Below are 20,993 nucleotides of genomic sequence, written 5' to 3'. Positions count from 1 at the left end.
ACGTAGCACAGCCAGAGCTGCAGCCTGGGCTTGCAGACGGACAACCCACATGGGAGGCATCCGCTCCCATGGAAACACTGATGTTCTGCTGGCATGGGGGGCAATTTGTGGCCTGCCCCTGCAATTGTGTCCCAGCCCACCAAAGTATCTGCCCAGACGGCCCATTCCCACCCACACCACCAACAATCCAGCCCCTGTCTCACCCACCCCACTGACAGTGGTCCCTAACCATAGAATAATAAAAAACAGTACTCACATAACGTTGCAGCTGCTCTCGTAGAAAAAGCTGTAAACAAAACAAAAAAACATCTGTTACCTATGGTCACACCAGCAAAAACAAATCAATATTGTCCAAGAATGCCCCCCCCTTGCAAGCCATCCCTGGTGGTCTACTGAACCTCAGTCCCCCCCTCCCCCAGTGAAAACCCATATGCCAGATATCTGCCCTCAGGGAGGGCTGCATGAGGTGCCCCCCACACTCCATTTGGGGTGGAGGGAGAACCCTACCCAAAACGTCAGACAGGCCCCCAACGGATGGGGAAGTATGGTGTGGGCACCCTGGGGCCAGATTGGCACACCAATGTGCCCCTCTGCGCCAATGCAAGTTTGGTAAACAAAGAAAAAAATGGAAAATGGCAGGCTGCACTTTGGGGGGGTGGGGGGGCTGAGGGGCACTCTACACCGCCGGGGAATTTTGTAATGTGAAGGGGGGTGCACCTCTCCACCCCCACCCCAATTGGAGGGTCAGCGCATCTCATGTAGCCCTCAATGGGGGCCGATAAGGGGGGCAGTTCTGCCCTCCTCCCTGGGCTCAGCTGTCCCTTCCTAGGAGCAGATATCTGGACCCGGGGATGGCTGCATGACATGGCCCCCACTCCATTGTGGGTGGGGGGAGGGGGTCACCACCCCGTCCCATTAGAAAATTCCCAGTTGGTTTGGGGTGCCCCACAGCCCCCCCTAAAATGCGGTCCACCATTTTCCTTTGGTAACCCAACTCCCCTTGGTGCAGAGGGGCACATTGGTGTGCCAATCTGGCCCCAGGGTGCCCAAACCTTACTGCCCCACCCACTGGGGGGCCTGTCCCACAATTTTTGGTCATAAGACATCCCTGTTGTCTAGTGGCATTTTTGCCCACGGATTGAGCGCCCTGTGCCCGATCCGGGAGCAGCAATGCTTAAACAAATGGTGTCATTGTAAAGGGGAGAATCTCCCCTTTCCAACGACACCATCGCAAAAAAATCCCTGGTGCCTAGGGTCCCCAACTCCCTGCCCCCTTCCCATAGCTTTTTCTTAGGCTGTTTATTATTTTTCTTTGTCCCCCACCCCTGGGGGCAGATGGTCACCCATCTGCCCCCAGGGGTCTCCATACATGTGGCCCCATGCTTTGGGGCCTCGGGGTGGGGAGGGGGCCGCTTACCTAGTAAGTAGCCCCCCACCCCCTGTACTGAAAAGACATCCCTGGTGTCTAGTGGCATTGCTGCCCACGGATCGAGCGCCCTGCACCCGATCCAGGAGCCGCAATGCTCACACAAATGGTGTCGGTGGAAAGGGGAGAATCTCCCCTTTTCAACGACACCATCTTTAAAAAATTCCCTGGTGCCTAGGGTTACCAACCTCCTCCTCCTTCCCATAGCTTTTTTTTCCGGCGGTTTATTATTATTTTTTGCCCCCCACCCCTGGGGGCAGATGGTCACCCACCCGCCCCAGGGGTCTCCATACATGTGGCCCCATGCTCCAGGGCCTCGGGGGGAGGGGGCCGCTTACCTAGTAAGCAGCCCCCCCCATACTGAAAAGACATCCCTGGGGTCTAGTGCCATTGCTGCCCACGGATCGAGCGATCTGCGCCCTCTCCGTGAGCAGCAATGCTTACACAAAGGGTGTCGTTGGAAAGGGGAGAAGGTGCCTCAATCTCTGGCTTGAAATACAGCCGGAGATCGAGGTAGAGGGAGAAGGGCACTCACCTTCCCTCTTCACCGCTGCAGCCCAAAATGGCTGCAGCTGTGAATCTACTTTCAGTTTCATGCCGGCGTGCATTATGCACGCCGACGTGAAACTGAAGGTAATCCAGCCCCCTGGTGGTTGGATTACAGTTTTGAGTGATACCTGCTTTTCAGGGATCGCTCAAAACAGAGTGCCAAAAAGGACGATATCTCGTCCTTGGCACCCTGTAGGGAATTCCAAGGACGAGATACCTCATCCTTGGCACTAAAGGGGTTAAGACACTATTGTTCCTTTTGAATTCCCTTAACACATTTGTTATTTGAGAAGGAGGGCACAGTTAGGCTTTTTAGTATAGACCTTTTTATTTCTGACTAGACCTTTTTCTTTTTTTGTTTGTTAATGGTCGAGACTAATCCCATTCTGGAGTTAGGGCCATTTGAGAATTCTACCAACCCAACCAAAATACCAAAATAAAGGTTTTCGATACTTGTATCCATTGTGTCTGTGCCTACTATTGATACCATGCCTTCCTCACAACTGCAATAACTGTAGACCCATTTGGACATAATTCCTCCCAGTCAGTTAACAGTTTGACTAGGGTACAAAGGTTATTTGCTGTCTCATGATACCAATTGGCAAATATACATTTAGTACAAGTATAGACTGACATGCATTTCTCGAAAAAGAAACAATCGCAAGTAATACATATAGGGATTTAGGATCGGACGGAAAGGGTTTAATATCAAAGTGGGATCAGACTCCAATTGCCAATCCACCCTTAGGGCGACCTCTAGCAGGCTGTATGGCTTTGTGGCATAAGATGTGATACCCATCAAGATGGAAACTATCTGTGAGCCATGTTTCTTGCAATACAAATATCTCACTGTTGTTTATGTGAGAAACGCCCTCATGATGCGTTAGAGTTCCCACACAACAAGTTTATATGTTTCAGTTTAGTAGTGAGTCAGTTACCATACACTCTCAGCGTATCGGGAAACCACTGAACCATTTCTTGCTCAGCCAATACGGGTGCCTTTAGGCACAACAGAGAGGCCTTAAGGGTAGATCTTTCAGAAGCGGAAACTTCAGGGGCAATGGAAGAAGGACGTTTTGTGGTCATGGGTTTATAACGATAACACTACTAGCGTAGGTAGTATATTTCCTACAAACAGTAGGTTCAAAGCCTAGATTAAATTATGCAGTGGTGCAGGAACAGAACAATGATGCAACAGCTTGGGAGATAAATTCAATTAAGGCCCAATTATATGGGCTACGAACAGTCTGTACCTACTACTGACTGTACCGACTGTACCTACTACAGTCGGTAGTTCGATATGGAGCATGTCCTTAGAACTCATATTATGTCATGCACCCCTCATGGAAACAATGGGACCACTGGAGCAACTAATGAATGTTCTTTTACGTTTCCCAGCCGTTTTCTGAGTAACGGTCTAGTTGTTATCAGTAAGATGACCGCCACCTCAGTATACAGACTCTGTTTGCTGCTGCACGGTGCGTTGCACCTTCGGTCTTTCGCTCGTACGTTATGCTAGTTTCTTTACTCCTTTGAGCCAACGCTGCGTGCCATTCCACACTTTGGGGTTCATGCCTGTTCAGGTGTCCCATCGCCTGTAGCTGTTCTTTTCACTCGTGTCTGTGCGAGTGCCCCGGCTATGTTTCCTTCTCGCGCTCGTGCAAGTGCTTTGGGTCTCTCTTGCTTTCATCCCTGCGCTCTTTCTCTTTTCCGGATTCCTATTCAGAGTTTACTGGTATATTGTTTTCCTTTGGTCTACTCATCCTGCCTTCCGTACTTCTTAGTTACTTATTGCTGCTCCACACTGCTGCGCTTCTTAGTGCTGACTCCTTGCCTTTGTCTACTCGTCAGGAGACAATATGTGCAGACTATCCTGAATCTGCTATTCCCAGCCTACAATTGCAACAACGTCCCTTCCAGGCACAACTTGTGTGTCTACCATTCCTGGAATCCAAGACTGGAACACTAAACTTGAAGCACCGCAAACATTCTATTTGGATACCCTTTGACAAGACTCTACCAGGGTTTTTTTAGCCAGGAGGCTTTTTCCCTGTCAGGGGCTTTGCTCCGGGGTTACCCCATAGTCACGTGGCCACCAACGGAGCACGTCCATATTTAAACGAGAAGAAGACCAAGAAGAAGCCCAGTGAAAAGAAAGACATCCGCAGAGGAAGGAAGACAGACACTCAAGAAAGCTCCTCCGAGGATCAAGGTGAGGAGGAAGGGGGGAAAGTTTCTTTGAAGTCTGACATATTAACAAGAGACCACAATTCCATTAAAAAGGTGTTATTTAAAAGGGGCCATCATATCCAGGATTGGTTTTGGATAATTTAACCGTTTACCGATAGGAAGCGGGTCTTCATGGCACTTGATCAAGGGTATATTAGGGGCGAAAGAGTTTGTAACATTGATAGAATGGAAAGCCTGGTTAGCAAAGTTGGGAATAGTGAATAGCGGTAACTCAGGCTGAGATGTTGTAACTTGCGTGGGATCGGTAGAACCTTGATGGGTGGTGCCCATTGATGTGCATCGCTCAGCGATGGTATCAGGTGCTACGGGGTTGCTTGTTGCAAATGTTCCTGGCTGCATCTCACCGCTGTGAGGCTCGTTGGTGGACAGCCATTTATCCAAAGGACCATGCAGCAGACCCTGCCGCGTCGTAGCATCTCCTTGGTCTTTCGTTATTACCACTTTCTTTGGCAAGACAGAGTTAATAATGGAAGAAGGTTTAAGTTGCTGCATATTAGTAGTAGTTGGACCAAATGTTACTACTGGCCGTACCTCGGGCTGGCTTACAGTGCTTCATATGCTTCCTCCTACGGGGCTTGCGGTAACAATACCACAAATCTGAAATTTCTTTGACTGCAGAGTGAGTTGTTATATCAGTTGCGGGTGAGGAAGTGTTGCCTAATAGGCCTTTTTGGTTTTTTGTCGAATGGGTATCGTTACGTTGCGGCAAGCTGAGTGATACAGATTAGAATCTGTAATAGTGGTAACTTCATTGGTTACTGTTGTAGCTCCTGGAACAATGTCACTTTGAGAGGCATTATTTTGGCAGTCCAAAAGAATGTCAACAACTTCAGCCAAAATAAACTTTAGTTCTCATTGTTCTTCTGCGATACCAGAACCTAATTTGAACAGTGCATTGAGTTTGGGCATATAGTTAACATCGGAAGTAGGTGGGTAGTCCAAATCCATTGTACCTTTTATGAAAGATATAGTCTAAAATAATAAAATACTCTCATGGTCACTAAATGAAACTGAAGAGTCTGATGACGTGGCCAGCATTTGAAGGTCGGGGCTAGCTGATAAATTGGAACATATGATGTTGTCGAACCCAGCAGTCCCGTTCGTAAGTGCTGTTGCACTACCTAATTAGTCCCTCCAGTAGTCCAAGCACATGTTCAAAAGAGAGTGATTATTATCGATGGACATGGAGCCAGGGCTTAAGTTTCCCACTACTATCTCGTGGTTAGAAGGCGTGGGGATTGCCGGCAAGTCGATAGAAGCTGTGCCTCATTCTGATCCTTTATTTGGGACAAAGAGGAAACCAGAGATTTTAGGTTGTCGGACGGGTCATATCGGACGGGCCGGCTTATCTTTTTTAGGCTTGGGAATTTACAAGTGGCAGCCGGCAATAGTTGGACTATGAACACGCTTGCCCCCATTTCTCATTGCGCTGCGTAAAGTGTATTTATGTTGTTAACCAGATTTCATGTTAGTGCCCGCTCAAGTGAAAGACAAAAGTTGTAACAGGAACTACTCATGCAACAGTGTGAACGCTGTGCTAGGTTCCAAACAGGCAGATCGGTCACAGGAAGAAAATCCATGTGCATGTCCTAGAAAGTAAGCTCTGCACGAGAAGGAGGGATCGCCCCACCTATCCACAGGTAAACACAGTAAACACTTTGCCATGCTTCGCGTTGGGAAGCAGTTAAGTAGCTCCTTAAAGGAGCCCAGTCAAATTTCCAAAGTCCAGCGTCAGGGAGAGTAACTGGTAGCACAACTGCTCTCTCCAGCGTGTAGTAACACAGTAAACACTTTGCTACACTTTGCAACACTTCGCGTTGGGAAGCAGTTAATAAAGTAGTTCATCAAAGGAACCCAGTCCAATTTCCAATGTCCAGCGTTAGGGAGAGTAACTGGTAGCACGACTGCTCTCTCCAGTGGGTAGCAACACAGTCAACACTTGGCAGTGTCTTTCTTCCATGACACAAAATCAAAACCAAATCAATTGTTCTTTTCAAAATGTTCAACACGTTTTAGTTGATTTCACCTTCTTCAAATGAACCACCTTTGCCAGAATAACACAACAATTTCTCTTGGCACTCCTTCTTCAAATAAACAACTTTTCTCAGGATAGCACAGTTCGTCAAACAAACGATAAAGTTAATGGTTCTTTGTTTTCAACAACAGTCTTTTCGCCACACCTTTTTACCACAGATATATTTAATAAAACCATCTTCTTGTTTCCTGGTATACTCGTCTGCCAGGACTAACTACTATAATCCCTTTACTGGTATACTCGCCGTCCAGGAAGAAAACTCCTACAACAACATTCAATTTTGATGGCAATATTGATTCCAAGATTCTGCACACCACGTGTGTCTCATGAAAGGGGACTTATGCCTCTGTTGTTTTATTGTAGTTTTCTCACAGCCTCTTGCTGTTGGCAATGCTGGTTGTAAGCTTTCCCCAATTGTAGTCCCCTATTAGGGAACCTACGTTTTTGCCACCTGTGTTCTGCTTCTTTTATTGTTTGGTATTTACAATTATGAAGTTTCTGCTTTCTTTCATTAACAGTTCGGCATTCACAATTATGTGATTTCAGCTTTCTTTCATTAACTGTTTGGTATTCAAACTCATTAAACTTCAATGGCTTTCTTATGCGGAGCGCCCCAGGGGCCAGCATTGAAAGCTAGTCAACTCACTGGCTTTCTTCTGCAGCTCCATCTCACAGTCAGCTGTTGCATCGGTTCTTCAGTCTCCTGTCTGCCTTCTTTCCGGCTTCCGCATACCTTCGGTGAGTTGCGTGTTGGTCTGACAGCTTCATTGATCTTCTGCGGCTTCTCTCTCACCGACACGCTGCATGCTGAGCTGGGAGCACATATCCTCCTCAGCTGGGTCTCTTCTTGACACGCCGCTTCCCGCTGAGTGTACTCCACTTTTGCTCGACTTCACCCTTCATGACGGGTTTCACTGGCGTTCTTCTTTCCGTGGCTGTTCCTGCACCATGGATGACTTCTGCTTTAGCAGCTACGGCTCCTGCACAGTCTTCAACATTGCCTTCATCTCCATTCTGCTCTCTCCAGCTGGGCCTCATTTTGGGATTTAAATGTCCCGCTCAGGTGCCTCAGTCTATAACAACTAGACTGCACCTTTTTACAAACAACACTTTGAATCCTCAGTACCTCTGGATCCTTTCGTCCTCGTCTCAGTACCTTAAGCATTATGGTTAATGAAGTCCATATGAAATTGTTTGTTATTAGTTTGTTCAGTTTTACAATAGGCCATCAACGTTTTAGGAAGTATAGGAGAGTCGTGAGATAAGGAGGTCACCAATTACCCTTGCATGAGTCCCCTCCCATGTGATCCTCCAACATACCATCCCCAGGATGAGGTAGCGGCTGCCTTCCCCTGGCGACATGAGAGGAGAACCACACCTGGGTTCTAGTGATGATCTCACGAGATTCATCACACTTGGTTTTATTATTCACAATGTTCACATTTAAATAATAGTTCCATTCACTGTTAAAAGGTGATTTTATAAAAAATAATGTACTTATCTGGCTACGTCAAAGGCTGTAAAGAAGTGGTTGTTGTTGGCATTTTCAAATGTGCTGCAATTAAATTGTAATAAGTTACATATAACATTTAAAAATTACAAGTTTAACATTATTATTATAAAAAATGTATATAAGTTTGTAAAGGGTACTTACTTTCCATCTGCACTGGTCACTGTCTTAAATAAGTGTTTAATATTGTTAATAGGCGTGGTTGAATACGTTGTGTGTTTGGACGTGGCCTAAAGCACAAATGGCACGTGCATTTGTTGTACTGCAAGTTTGACAGAGTGTTTTTGTATGTTGATTGGTTAATATACATAATGCACGTGCCGTTTGTAAACCAAAGAGTTGGCTTTTTTTGGCAAAAATGTGCAAGTTGCAGTTTTTTCAAAATGAAACACCAGTTAAGTGTATAGGCAAAAGTGTTGTGTATGTATTATATGTATTTTTCAATATTAAGTTGTGGAAGTTTTATAAGAAAATATTCTTCTACATCCCCATTGTAAGTGTATTTGGCATTACGCATGCGTGCGTATTTGTACTCTTGCAGCGTTACTCCAGTTATGTGAGAATGAGTATAGGTGCAGCGTTATTACAGTATATATGCGTGCAATGTTTGTGCACGAAAGTATGCATATTGTTTGTTCGGCATGCATGCACGTATGTTGTTTTGTATGCAATGAAAATGATTGTAGTTTACATTTCGCTTTCTTGTCTGTAAATTTATATCTATGTGTGCATTATTACACTTGCCTTTCTAAATGCATTTTTCACATGCAAGTGGTTATTTAAACCTCTTTTTTTCAAATGTAGGGAATAAAATGTTGATTGTTGGAGACTCCTGTGTGTATTCTGTAAGGAAGGCATGGTATCAAACAGTGAAGATAGACACAAGTGATCACCATTCAAGAGTGTTTATTGAACTTCAATGGATTGATTGAATGCCTATCTAAGCCTAAATCTAAGGATGGGAGCAAGCTACGACCATCAAATAACAATAACGCATTGCCAATCCTTACTTCTATATACAAAATGGTGTGGGACAATTGTGTATGCAAAAAGAAAAGTGTTCAAGAAATAATATGTCAAGGCAGCACGTTCAAGCTTCGCACACACTCTGGCTTCTCTGCCACAAGGATAGAGTTCAAAGCATAGCTATAGGGCTGTTTGCCAAAGCCTCTTTTCCAATAACAGTCTCTTACTGAGAGGGCCTGTCGTAACAAACACATATCAAAGTTCCACTCTTATCATGATCTTCACATGCACAAGTTCTCAATTTCAGTGTTCATCCTGGGTCTCTCTCCTTCAGGCTTGAACCCCCTTTTTACCACAATGTTTACACTTCATCTCCCTCGTCTCCCTTGTTCGGCCTCGGACCATGGATCTCCCTCATTCGGGCTCATATCATGGATTTCCCTCGTTCGGGCTCGGATTATGGATCTCCCTCGTTTGGGCTGGGATCTCTTTTGGACAATGTTCACATTTGGTCTCCCTCGTTCAGGCTCGGACCATGCAATCTCACGTTCTGCCATTTCCTCTTCATAGCAAAAAACAAAGACTTTGGAATGTGCGATGGGTTTTGATTAAACCATATGCAAGACCACTTTGATTCACTTTGCACAATTTTCTGATCAATCTTCTACTTTCATTTCTCCCCCTTCTTGGTGGGATACCTAACAGAGACCTTTGATTGAGCATGTTCATGGTGCCAGGCGACTCTGTCAAAGGTATCGTACCTTTCCTTCTCACCTTCAAACATTCATCAGCCGTTTAGATCTACTTGTGTCTTTCATCACACGCGTTTAACAATGTTCCTCCCAGCGCTTGTTATACAATGTTGCCACTTGCAACCTTAACTTCAACACAGACCGGTCTTTCATCAGTCTCCCCAACTCACCGGCTGTGTTGATCTCTCTGGTACTTCTTTGTTGTTGAAGCCAAGGACGATACCACAGTGGCTGCTGCTCCTCCCCGCCTTCATCAGTCACGCGGCAGGGCCTCTGATATCTCTGACACACAATGCAGGATTCTTCAGTCTGGTTTCCTGGCCTTACGCTTTCTGACTCGAAGGTTTCTTGAAAGTAAAGTTTTTTTTGTCAAAAAGGTTAAGGGTATGTCCCTCCTTGCGGACCCTTACTGGTTTGCCCTCTGTCTCCTCTCGTTCAGCTGCTGACCCAAAACTGTTGTACCTTTGTGTGCTTTGCCTCGCTCTGAGTGTGCTCTCGTGCTCTGCCTTTTAGTCATGTGGGGAAGTTTAATGGAAGTCAGGTGTGAATGATTGTCAGTAATTGCTTGACTTCGCCTGACCATAGTAGTGGGACAGGTCAGGTACACTTTTCGGGTGTGAGTCTGTTTTCTCCCAGAGCGGGCTGTCTGTGTGGAAGTGCTTGTGAAGGGAAAGGGGGGTAAAGATCCCACATGTCCTTCCTGGTAGGATGGGACAAAGGTGTTACGGGGGAGGGATACCGCATCTCGCCATCCGGTGTCCCACTCCCCGAAACCCCCTCACCAAGGTGATCCTCCTGCGCTAGTCCACCCCAAGGAACTGGATCCAAAAGCGATGGCCGTGTCCTGGCCACCTGGATGACTGATGCCCTTGGAGCAGCTGGTGAGACAACTTCTGGTTTCTCATAATTGGCTAGAGCATTACATATACTGACTGCTAAGTCTTTCACCATTTGGTAAAATGAAGGTGGAATGCTTATCGGTGTGACAAATGGAAAGAAATTCTTCAGAAACGTTTTGTTTATTGTGTTTGTGTTGTCAAGCTGACAGATTTTATTTTAATCCACGGTGGTGGAAATGATCTTGGCTACAAAAGAGGAACTGAAATTTTGTTAACATTAACACTGATCTGCTACACCTGGCAGGATTACTTCCAGAAACAAAAATTATGTTTTAATGTTCGGCATCATGCAAAGTGTGGATGCAGGGAAGTCTAATCATCGAAAAATGTATCAAGCTCACACAACTGTAAATAGATGTATATATACATTTTCATTTGAACATGCCCTACATTTTATTTTTCACCAGAACATTAAGAGTCAAATTGACAGTATTTTTTGGATGGAGTAGATTTGACAAATGAAGGGATCAGGTTTTTTTAGGCAATATTCTTGAAGGCAAATGTTATGTTTTAATTTTTCATTTTATTTTGTATTTAATATAATGTGTCAGTTAGTTCATAGAACGATTTCACATATAAGAAAATTAGAAACTTAAATGACATGCAAGGATTAAATTCCCAAACAATCTTTAAAACGTTTAAAATGCATTCATTTTGCAGTAATGTGCTGCTTTAGTTTGTTTTATTCTACAGCATATAATTTTTTGTTAATAAAGTGTTGTCTTTCCTTGCCTAAATTATGTATTGTCTTGCTTAACTGTATGTTTTCATGCATACGCAGTGGGGTTTAGTGCATATGCTGTGTGTGGTTATGTTAATGTTGGCACAATAGTGTTGCTGTAATTATGTATTTATTTTGTTCAGTGTATGTTGCAATGTGTGTGCAGTGGAGATGAGTGTGTATGCTGTGTGTGGTATGTTTGTAATGTGTACACAGTGGGGGTTACTGTGTATGGTTATGATAATAGAGTGAGTGTGTATATTGTGTATGGTCATGGTAATGGGGCGAGTGTGTATGTTATGGGGTGAGTGTGTCTCATGATAATGGGGTTAGTGTGTCTGTTATGGGGTGAGTATGTATGTGGTGTTTGCTTATGATAAAGGGGTGAGTGTGTATTTTGTGTATGGTCATGATAATGGGGTGAGTTTTTTATGGGGTTAGTGTGCCTCATGGTAATGTGTTGAGTGTGTATATTATGGGGTCAGTGTGTCTGTTATGTGGGTGAGGGTGAGTGAGTAAGTTGTGTGTGGCCATGCTATATAATTATATAATTGGTTATTTATAACGTGCTTAATACCCAGAGGTCGGACCCAGGGATTGAACCTGTGTTGCTCTGCGTCATCTTGCTTCCAAGGTGCGCACGTTGCCCCTAAGCTATCCTCCCGATACAATGAGTGAGTGTGCCTCATGGTAATGGGGTAAATGTGTCTGTTTTGTGGGTCAGTGTGTATGTTGTGCGTGACCATGATAATGGAGTAAGTGTGTATGTTATGGGGTGAGTGTGTCTCATGATTATGGGGTGAGTGTGTCTGTTATGGAGTAAGTGTGTATGTTATGGGCAGTGCCTTAAGTGGCACTACAAATCGAGCCCGGGCTCATCGAGGGGGCGTGGCCTAACAACGGGGGTCTTGATTTCCCAGTAGGCCACGCCCCCTCGATGCTACCCGGCTCAATGGGCTACTGGCACCCCTGCCAGGCAGCCTTTTGTAGAGATTAGCACCCTCTCCCCTATGGGGGAGAGGTTGCTGATCTCAGCATTTATTTGGTATAGGCTTGCCTGGCAGGGGACAGTGCCTCGCCTATTCAGCCTTAATGGTGGCGCTGCCCCTCGCCAGCTGGGGAGGGGCAGCGTCACCATTAAGGCTGAGAGGGTGAGGCCACTGGAAGAAGAGGCCTTTTTCCTAAAGACTGAAACTCCCGCGAATCCGCGGGAGCTTCAGTATTTAGAAAGCAAGGCCTCTGCTTCCAGCGGCCTCACGTTTTCTCCATAATGGTGGCGCTGGCCCACGGGCATCACTTCATTAAAGGGATGCCGCGCAGGTGCGGCGCCACCATTATGGCTCAAAGGCATTTTTTTCTAAAGCCTGAAGCTCTCGCACACGAGCGAGAGCTTCAGGCTGTAGAAAAAAATGCCTTTTCGTGTAGTGGCCGGGCCTGCCAGGGGAGATTAGTGGGCCCCGGCAGGGCCCCGCCTCAAAACGAAATTTCGGAGCCTGCCGGGGGCCAGCCCCGGCAGGCCCCGGCCCACTTAAAGCCCTGGTTATGGGGTATGTGTGTATGTTATGGGTGAGTATGTATGTGGTGTGTGCTTATGCTAATGAGGTGAGTGTGTATGTTCTGTAAGCTCATGATAACGGGGTGAGTGTACCCAGTGGGGATGAGTGTGCATGCTGTGTGTGGTATGTTTGTGATGTGTACGCTGTGGGGGTTACTGCCTATGTTGTGTGTGATTATGATAATGGGGTGAGTCTATATGTTGTGTATGGTCATGATAATAGGGTGAGTGTGCATGTTATGGGGTGAGTGTGTCTCATTATCATGGGGTGAGTGTGTGTGTGTTATGGGGTGAGTGTATCTGTTGTGTGGGTGATTGTGCATGTTGTGTGGGGTTATTATAATGGGTTATGATAATGGGATGAGTGTGTATTTTATGGGGTGAGTGTGTCTGTTGTGTGGGTGAGTGTTTATATTGTGTGTGGTCATAATGTTGGTTGCATATTGTTGATGGAATTATGTATTTATTTGCTTCAGTGTATGTTGGAATGTGTACACAGTGGGTGTGAGTATGTATGCTGTGTGTGATTATGGCTGCTGTACATGTAGGTGGCATAGTTGCTGAGCATATGCTTGCCGTGTATTTATAACTTATTGAGTATATGTAATGTGTACATAGTGGAGGGTGTGCGTATGTTTTGTGTGGTCATGATCATGTTGGCTGCATATTGTTGCAGGAATTGTATTTTATTTTATTTTGAGAGTGTATGTTTGTAATATGCACACTGTGGGGGGAGTGCATATGCTTGGTGTGGCCATAGCTGCTGTTCTTATGGCTGGTGTGGTTGCTAAGTGTATGGTTGGCATGTATTTTTTACTTATTTTGTATTCTTTTCTGTGAAAAGCCTGGTTGTTATTTCGCATGTGTATAGATACATTTTCAATGGTTAATATCTCAAAATTGGGTGAGTAGCTTCTCAGAAATGTTTTTGGGTGCACCAATTCCAACTATAATCTAGACACCTGCAACAAATTTCAAAAACCAAAGCAGCACATTTTTTTATATTTGGGCAAAACAATAAGATTTTTCCTCTCTGAAAACCCCATGTTAAAAGCTGTTCAAAATGCGATCAAAGTAAACATTTTTTAAACCATGAAGCTGTTCATGTAGAAATCTGAAATTTAGACGGCTGCCTTGAAATATTGCTCTGGAATATTTTCGTTTTTTTTTCATACAAGCGTTCAAAAGGTATTAAGGAAAGTCATTTTATGAAATGCCATAGAGACTTCGTCTTAACTTTTAACTATATATATAAGAGCTTTTCGAAACATTACTGCTAAAAAAGCCTCTCTTGGTATTCCTTTCTCATTATCTGTACCTGTCTGAGTACCTGATTCATGGTTTTGCTAATGTTATGTGTTTGCAAACACTAACTTGCAACATGTTTGGAATTACTGGGTGTGTGGGTGTGAAGCATTTTTACCATTCATGCCAATAAAATGTAGATGCAATAAGCGAATGCAGACGGTGGTGCAAAGTACCTGAGAATACCGTCGCATTGCCGGAAAAATGGAAGATAACAATGTGCTATTATTTGCTGGGGCAGCAGCACAGAGTGCTGAGGAAGGAGATTTCTCAATTTCACGTGAATACAGCAGAGAAAGGGAACATCCCGGTGCAAACCACCCTGTCACAAGAGATTTCCATAAATAGACCCGCCTAACCAAGAACTTACATAAGGCCTGGCCTGCAAAGCCCCGAGGTTTAATGCGTCACCCCGCCACCGCCCAGAATAGCCCAGCTAAGAGAGACCCCAGCACAGGGCGGAAGAAGCACGCACAAAGGCCCGATTACTCAAGCCTGGCTTGAGGCCTACTCTTCGCTGTTCCAGAAAGCCAGAGCTGGAGGGGGAAGCAAATGCTCGCGATAATAGATGTCGCGCGGATCTCCTTCATCGAGTCGGCACAGATGAAAGGGAATATAAACCCTGCAGAAGCTATTTTCCTATACTCTCTGTTTGTTGCAGGTGATATTGAACCCCAATGGGGCTAATCGGTGAGTGAACCGCACAAAGTGGTTAAGTTGACAGGTGTGTGATCACAAAGTGCTCACTACTAACGTCATTACATGAAAACCCATACTGGTAGTTGATCGAATTGAAAGTCATGGTACAAGACGCGTGTCTAGGTTGGACAACTTTACAAAATTTGAAACTTTAGGCACGGAGGCTCACCAGAATCACTCTACGGGCTGGCACGTCCACTTCCATACTGCGTCATTTTGGGGGGGTTTGGCACACACATTTTGTTCCCCACCCAAAACCAAAGAAATTAAGGGGCCAACAATCTATTGTTGCCACTGCGCCTTTTCATGGTGATCACAAATCATAGCTTGATATGCAGCTCTGGCTGCAATAAGCATGGGTTATCCCTTCAAGTCCACTCCTTCCCTTGATCTGTGATGGATTGAGAATAATTAACGAGGGGCCTGTCATGGGCAACATTAGCAGTCACAAATAGGGTACTTGTGTTCTAGTATGGGTACAGGGCACATTTTAACCATCACAGCCACGAGGAAGGGGTACGGGCTGTAGTACAGAAGCAGGACACAGGTCTGGAGCAGCAGATTAGAAGAGGGCCATCGGTTTGAAGTGGTGGCGCCTTGAATGATCAAAGAAACAAATGACTGCTTTGGGATATTTCAATGGTCACTAGTATAGATGAAGCAACACTATAGCCAGATAAACAGGAGTGAGGCTTTTCTGAAGAATGTACCTTGGAAACTAACTCACTCTAAGGGGCTGACATTTTTTTAAATAACAGGCTAGGCACTATGGGATTGAATGGGTTTCTCAGCATCACACAGTTTGGTTAAATAGAGAAGCTGAGATTTGATGGGTGTCTGCAATTTGAGACCTTATTATTCCTGACTTATATAAACTATAATTGCACCCTGTTTTGTAAACCTGACTTGAAAAGTACACCAACGACATAACCCAACACAACAATATATATATTTTTAAATCCTTATAGAAACAAGTTATGCAAAAGGAGAGTGATTTTTCTATAGCTTTATTTTCGCTTTCATCATGAGAAGTGTAGAAGTACCAGAAATAAATGGATGTGTGTAAAAATCTCATGTATTTCAAAGATTTAAAAATACCCACTAATATAAACTGTGTCATAAGTTCATCTGAATAGAGACTTTTCAGAGTGGCAGATTGTGATTCACAATGCGAAGAACATTGGAAATTGTCAAACAAGCCGACCTGAAAGTCAGCTTGCTAGCAGCCTGCGACATTTGATTATCTTTGCCCTGTCTAGGTACCCTTACACTCAAATGTCCTACATGAAAAGAAAGAATAGGCAATGGCCCTCATTACGACCCTGGCGGAAAGTGACTGACCGGACCGCCACAGCGTAAATAGCGTTTCCGCCATTGCACGAAGGAGCAAAGTGCGGCCCATTCCGACCCATCGGGCACGAGCACCACGCCATGGCGGAAGTGCAAAGTCCGCGATGGCGGAAATGACCCCAAAACGGCCCACACCGCCGCCGTACGGCGCCCTAGGTGCAATACCGCCACCCCTCTTAGCGGTCACCGCAGTGTGCGCCTACCGGAAAGTACGGTGACCGGAAATATACGGAAACGGAAGTTAAAACATGGGCCCGGAACGGGAAACATCCCGCCGTACACCTATAAAACCACTAAAACCACACAACCACCAAAAACACTACCCTGAGACACACCCCAACCCGTCATCCACCCTAGCGAAACCAAGAAAAATGGGAAAAGTAGCGAAGAAAGCGTGCGACCGCAAGCGGCAGGTCCACTTCTCCCGTGAGGAACTCACCGTGCTAACAGAGACCCTCCAGGAGAAAGCTGCCGTCGTCTTCTCCACGCAAATGACCAGGACGGCACTTGCAAACAAGTAGGCCATATGGGCTCTGGTGGCACAGCGGGTAAGTGCGGTGGGGACCGCACCCCGCAACCCACAGCAATGCAGAAAGCGATGGGACGACCTGCGGATACGCGTCCGCAGCATACTCTCTGCCAACCGCAACATTGCCACAGCCACCGGGGGAGGTCCTGAATCACCCATCAAGTTGACCCCCTGGGAAGAAATCTGTGCCTCCACCATCGGAATGGAGAGCATTGAGGGAGTCGGAGGGATGGAGAAAGGAGTGCAGACATCTGAAGATTCAGGTAGGTGGGCCAGATAAAACAATGCTAAATCCCCAATGTCCAATCATGCGAAGTACCATGTGTCCACATAGTGCAACAGAAACACATGTCCAGGAGAACGTCCACACACATCGGCCTGATAGCGCACATTAAAACCCACAATAAATACATAATTAATTAAAAACCCCTAAAACACGCACTACACGTGCAGCAGGCACACCCTAACTGCAGGCTGCCAAACAACTGCACCCTCACTCCACACACAAATGAAAGCACCTCCAAGGCCCCGACCCAAATCACCCTCAGGTACCACCCCAATGCATGTGATACAATGCCATTCCAATTCCCACAGACCCATAAATAACCCTCGCCCTCCTTTACTCCACCACAGGGTCCGATCCAAACGACGAGCTCCACGACACCCCTACCAGCACACCTGCAAAGAGGGCCAAGACCAACGGCCAAAGACCCTCCACCTCAGCTGCACGGATCAAGACACGGCAGCAGCACAAATCAGGTGGCAGCACAGAGGAGGGAACATCAACAGGCACCCCAGCAGCCAGCATGCCCACAACACCACCACCACAGGTCCCCCCAATGGATGCCACAGAAGGCACTGCCTCTGGTGGCAGCAGCACCATAGGTGACACCCCATTGATGGCAGCATGCTCGGACACAGAAAACGGGGATGTCGAAGTCAGATCCATCCATGACCTGTCCCAATCCCCCTGTCTGTCCCATCCCGTACAACATGAGGATACCACGCAGGGGCACCCACAAGACGACGACTGGCCATCCCCCACAAGCCCCGTGGCAAGGCAACATGAGGTCAACAGCCCCTCTGTGACACCCCCGCAAATGGCCATGGCCCAGCAGAGGCAACAGTCCCTCGACCAGTTAATCGTGCAACAGCAGCGACTGGCCACGCTCCTCAAGGACCATGCCGATGAATGTGGGGGCACTAAGGCAGACATAGAAACATCAACTGAGACACTTAGGGCAGAAATGGAGAGAGGTACAGAGACACTAAGGGCACAAATGGAGAGTAGCACCGAGAGCCTGAGAGTCCAAATGGAGAGAAGCACCGAGAGCCTGAGGGGGGAACTGCATGCGACGTCCAAAGACGTATGTGCCGAACTTGCCGCAGTGCGCCGTGTGCTCACTGAGCTCTCGCAAACCCTTAGGGACATGCATGGACGTGAGCAGGCAGAGACATCATCCGTTGCAAGTTCCGTCCAGGGCAGCCCCCAACGTAGATCTGGGAGGAACCTGCGCTCCACAGGCAGGGGTGCCCCTGATACCCGCAGAGGGGGCTTGCAATAGCGACAGCCCACTGACAATGAGCATCTTTGGACACTGGTGTTCGGGGGGGAGGTAGGAGGGTGGAGGGGGTGTGTTGGGCTCACTTGGGTGGCGGGTCGATAGGGTGTTCAACATGATATCACATATGCCATAAACAGTGCACGATCAACCAATGAGATGTGTGGACATTGATCTTTGTGTACTAGGCCATCATAGGCGTACAGTCCATATTGTGCATGTACCAGACACACACAGTGCCACGAGTCCCGTGTCCATGTATCAGCCACCAGGCGTGAGTGCTAGAAGCATGCATCAATGAGATGCTGATGAATGTCACGGGCCTCCGGTGCCTCGCAGACTCCTTGAGGTGCTGCCACATCCCCACCCTCATCATGACCATCATCAGGTGCTTGCAGTTCTGCGTCAGGGGGCATGGGCACATTTCTACGTACGCACATGTTGTGGAGCATGACACATGCCATGACCATCTTTGCAACCTTCTCATGGCGGTACAGGAGTGCCCCGCCAGACCTGCTGAGGCAGCGGAAACGGGTCTTCAGTAGGCCGAATGCCTGTTCAATGACTACACGGGTACGTGAGTGGGCATGGTTGTAGTCCTCCTCATGCTGGTCCCGTGGGTTCCGGACTGGTGTGAGGAGCCATCTCTTCAGTGGATACCCAGCATCACCTGTATGTGGACGAGAAACGTATGATGTGGAATGCCATTGCTACGTACGCACACCCCCCCCCCTTCCTGCCAGGTCATTGCCGCATCACATACCCCACATCATCATGCATGAAATGAGACTCACCGAGTAGCCAGGATCTGTTCCCTGCGTGTCGCTCCATGTAGCGTGGTATTGTAGAGTTCCTCAAGACCATAGAATCATGGGTTGATCCAGGGAATCTGGCACAACAATGTGTAATGATCCTGTTGGAGTCACACACCATTTGTACATTCAGGGAATGAAATTGTTTTCGGTTGCGGTACTGGGCCTCCATGGCATGTGGGACGACCAATTCCACATGGGTGCAGTCGATGGCACCAATGCAACCCGGTAATCCGGCAAGTGCATGGAATCCCACTTTTGTGTTGGTAATTTCCTGCTCCGAGCGTGGTAGAGAGATGTAGTCGTCTGCGTGCTGCAGGAGGGCATCGAGCACTTGCAATAGTGTCCGTGAGAACAGTGGCTGAGAAATGCCATGCAGCTGTCCGACTGTGTGCTGGTAGGTGCCTGTGGCCAGGAAGTGGAGTACAGACACCACCTTCAGTAGGGGTGGGATGGCGGTTGGGCTATCTATCATGCTGACAAGGTCAGCCTGTGTCATGTCCACAATGGCGGCTATGGTGTCCCGGTCCAAACGGTAGAGGGTGTGGATCTGCTCATCAGTGAGGTTGAACGGATGTGCTCGGAGGCGTGGGATTGCGGGCTGCCTGCGTGGTGGTCGTGGCTGTGCTGGCGGCCCTTGCTGGCCCTGCCTTGGCCTCCTCCTCCTCCTGCGTCTCATCCGTGCGGCCGGTTGTAGTTGGTGTTCGTCTTCTTCTTGGAGTTGGAGTACTTGCAGTGCTATCAGGTCCCCCAGGGCCAACATCGCGAGTCCTGCCGGTAGCATTTCGGAGTGGGTGTGGTTGTGGGAGGAGACTGGGTGTGCAATTTATGTGTTTTCAGGCTGTATGGCCTCCACCTGTGGTGATTCATTCCACCTGTGCAAACTGCTCTCCCCTTTGGCCGAGCACGTCCAGCACACAACGCTGCAATTCGAGTAATGGCATCTTGCTATTGCAATCATGTATTTGTACCCGACGGCCGTGTAACATTGGTTGATATGTTCATTCTGCTGTGGTCCCATTGTTTCACATACTATCTGTGCAGTCGCGAACAGACTTGTGAAGGGTCAGTGGAACGTAGTATTCGAGTAACGGTGGGCCCTCATGCATCACTGTACCGAGTTGCAACGACGGGCGGGGCGTCCCATTTGTGGGTGAAGGCAGTTGCCATTTTCACACACAGCCGCACTAGATGGATTAATTAGTGATTTCAAATGGCCACAGATGCCTCTTCGACGTGATGTTGCAAATGAGGAATTCGAAGGGCGGCACTTTCGGTTTTCAGCTAGCGGCGAGGAGATGCCCACAGGTCTGACTGCAAATATAACGTTCTATTGTTCAATGTCCTTGAGACAGGGGCCATGGCGAGGGTGCAATGATTGATATGAATAGTTTGGGATGCGCAATAGCGACGTGGGCGATGAGGCCGGACGTTCCCAAATACATGTTACTTCACAACACTGGAATTACGGGCTGGGGCACAGTGGATTTTGCAGGCTGCATAACGCACAGACTCAATGGAAATTTCACATGTTATGTGAGTATGGAAACAGGCGTTTGCATTACGGGATGAGGGAATGATGTATGGATGCATGGACAGATGATTTCATACAGAGTTTGCCATGTACAGGGCTTCTTGGAATTTATCCGCCTCCCCTGCGCTATGTGATGCAGGGCTGCCATAGTGGGACCATCGTCTATGTGGCCTTGTTGAGCCCTCCCTGTCTCGACGCGCCTTCAGCCACTTGTGTCCATGCACGTTAACATTCCCATCTGATGGATTCTGTTTTGACAGACGCATGCACAGGTACACTCGTTTGTGATGGTGTTTACACCTCGATATAGATGGTTATGAGTCGCAAGTGGTTTTGGGGTGGTGATGATCCTTTGGAGTGGGCTAGCATGCATATGGCTGTGGATTTAGTGTGATCATTGAAGTGAGTTGTTCGGATGTAGTTCTGATTGCCATTCTGTTCTTTTTCTTTTCTTTTGGTTGACAGGTATCTCCTCCCCTTTTGCCACTGCCATCTGTATGCCACTCCTGCAGATGGCTTTTACTCCCGACACCTGCTGC

Source organism: Ambystoma mexicanum, chromosome 14, assembly GCF_040938575.1.
Source record: "Ambystoma mexicanum isolate Mex_15411 chromosome 14, UKY_AmexF1_1, whole genome shotgun sequence".
NCBI lineage: Eukaryota > Metazoa > Chordata > Amphibia > Caudata > Ambystomatidae > Ambystoma > Ambystoma mexicanum.
Note: the sequence above shows the minus strand (reverse complement) of the source record.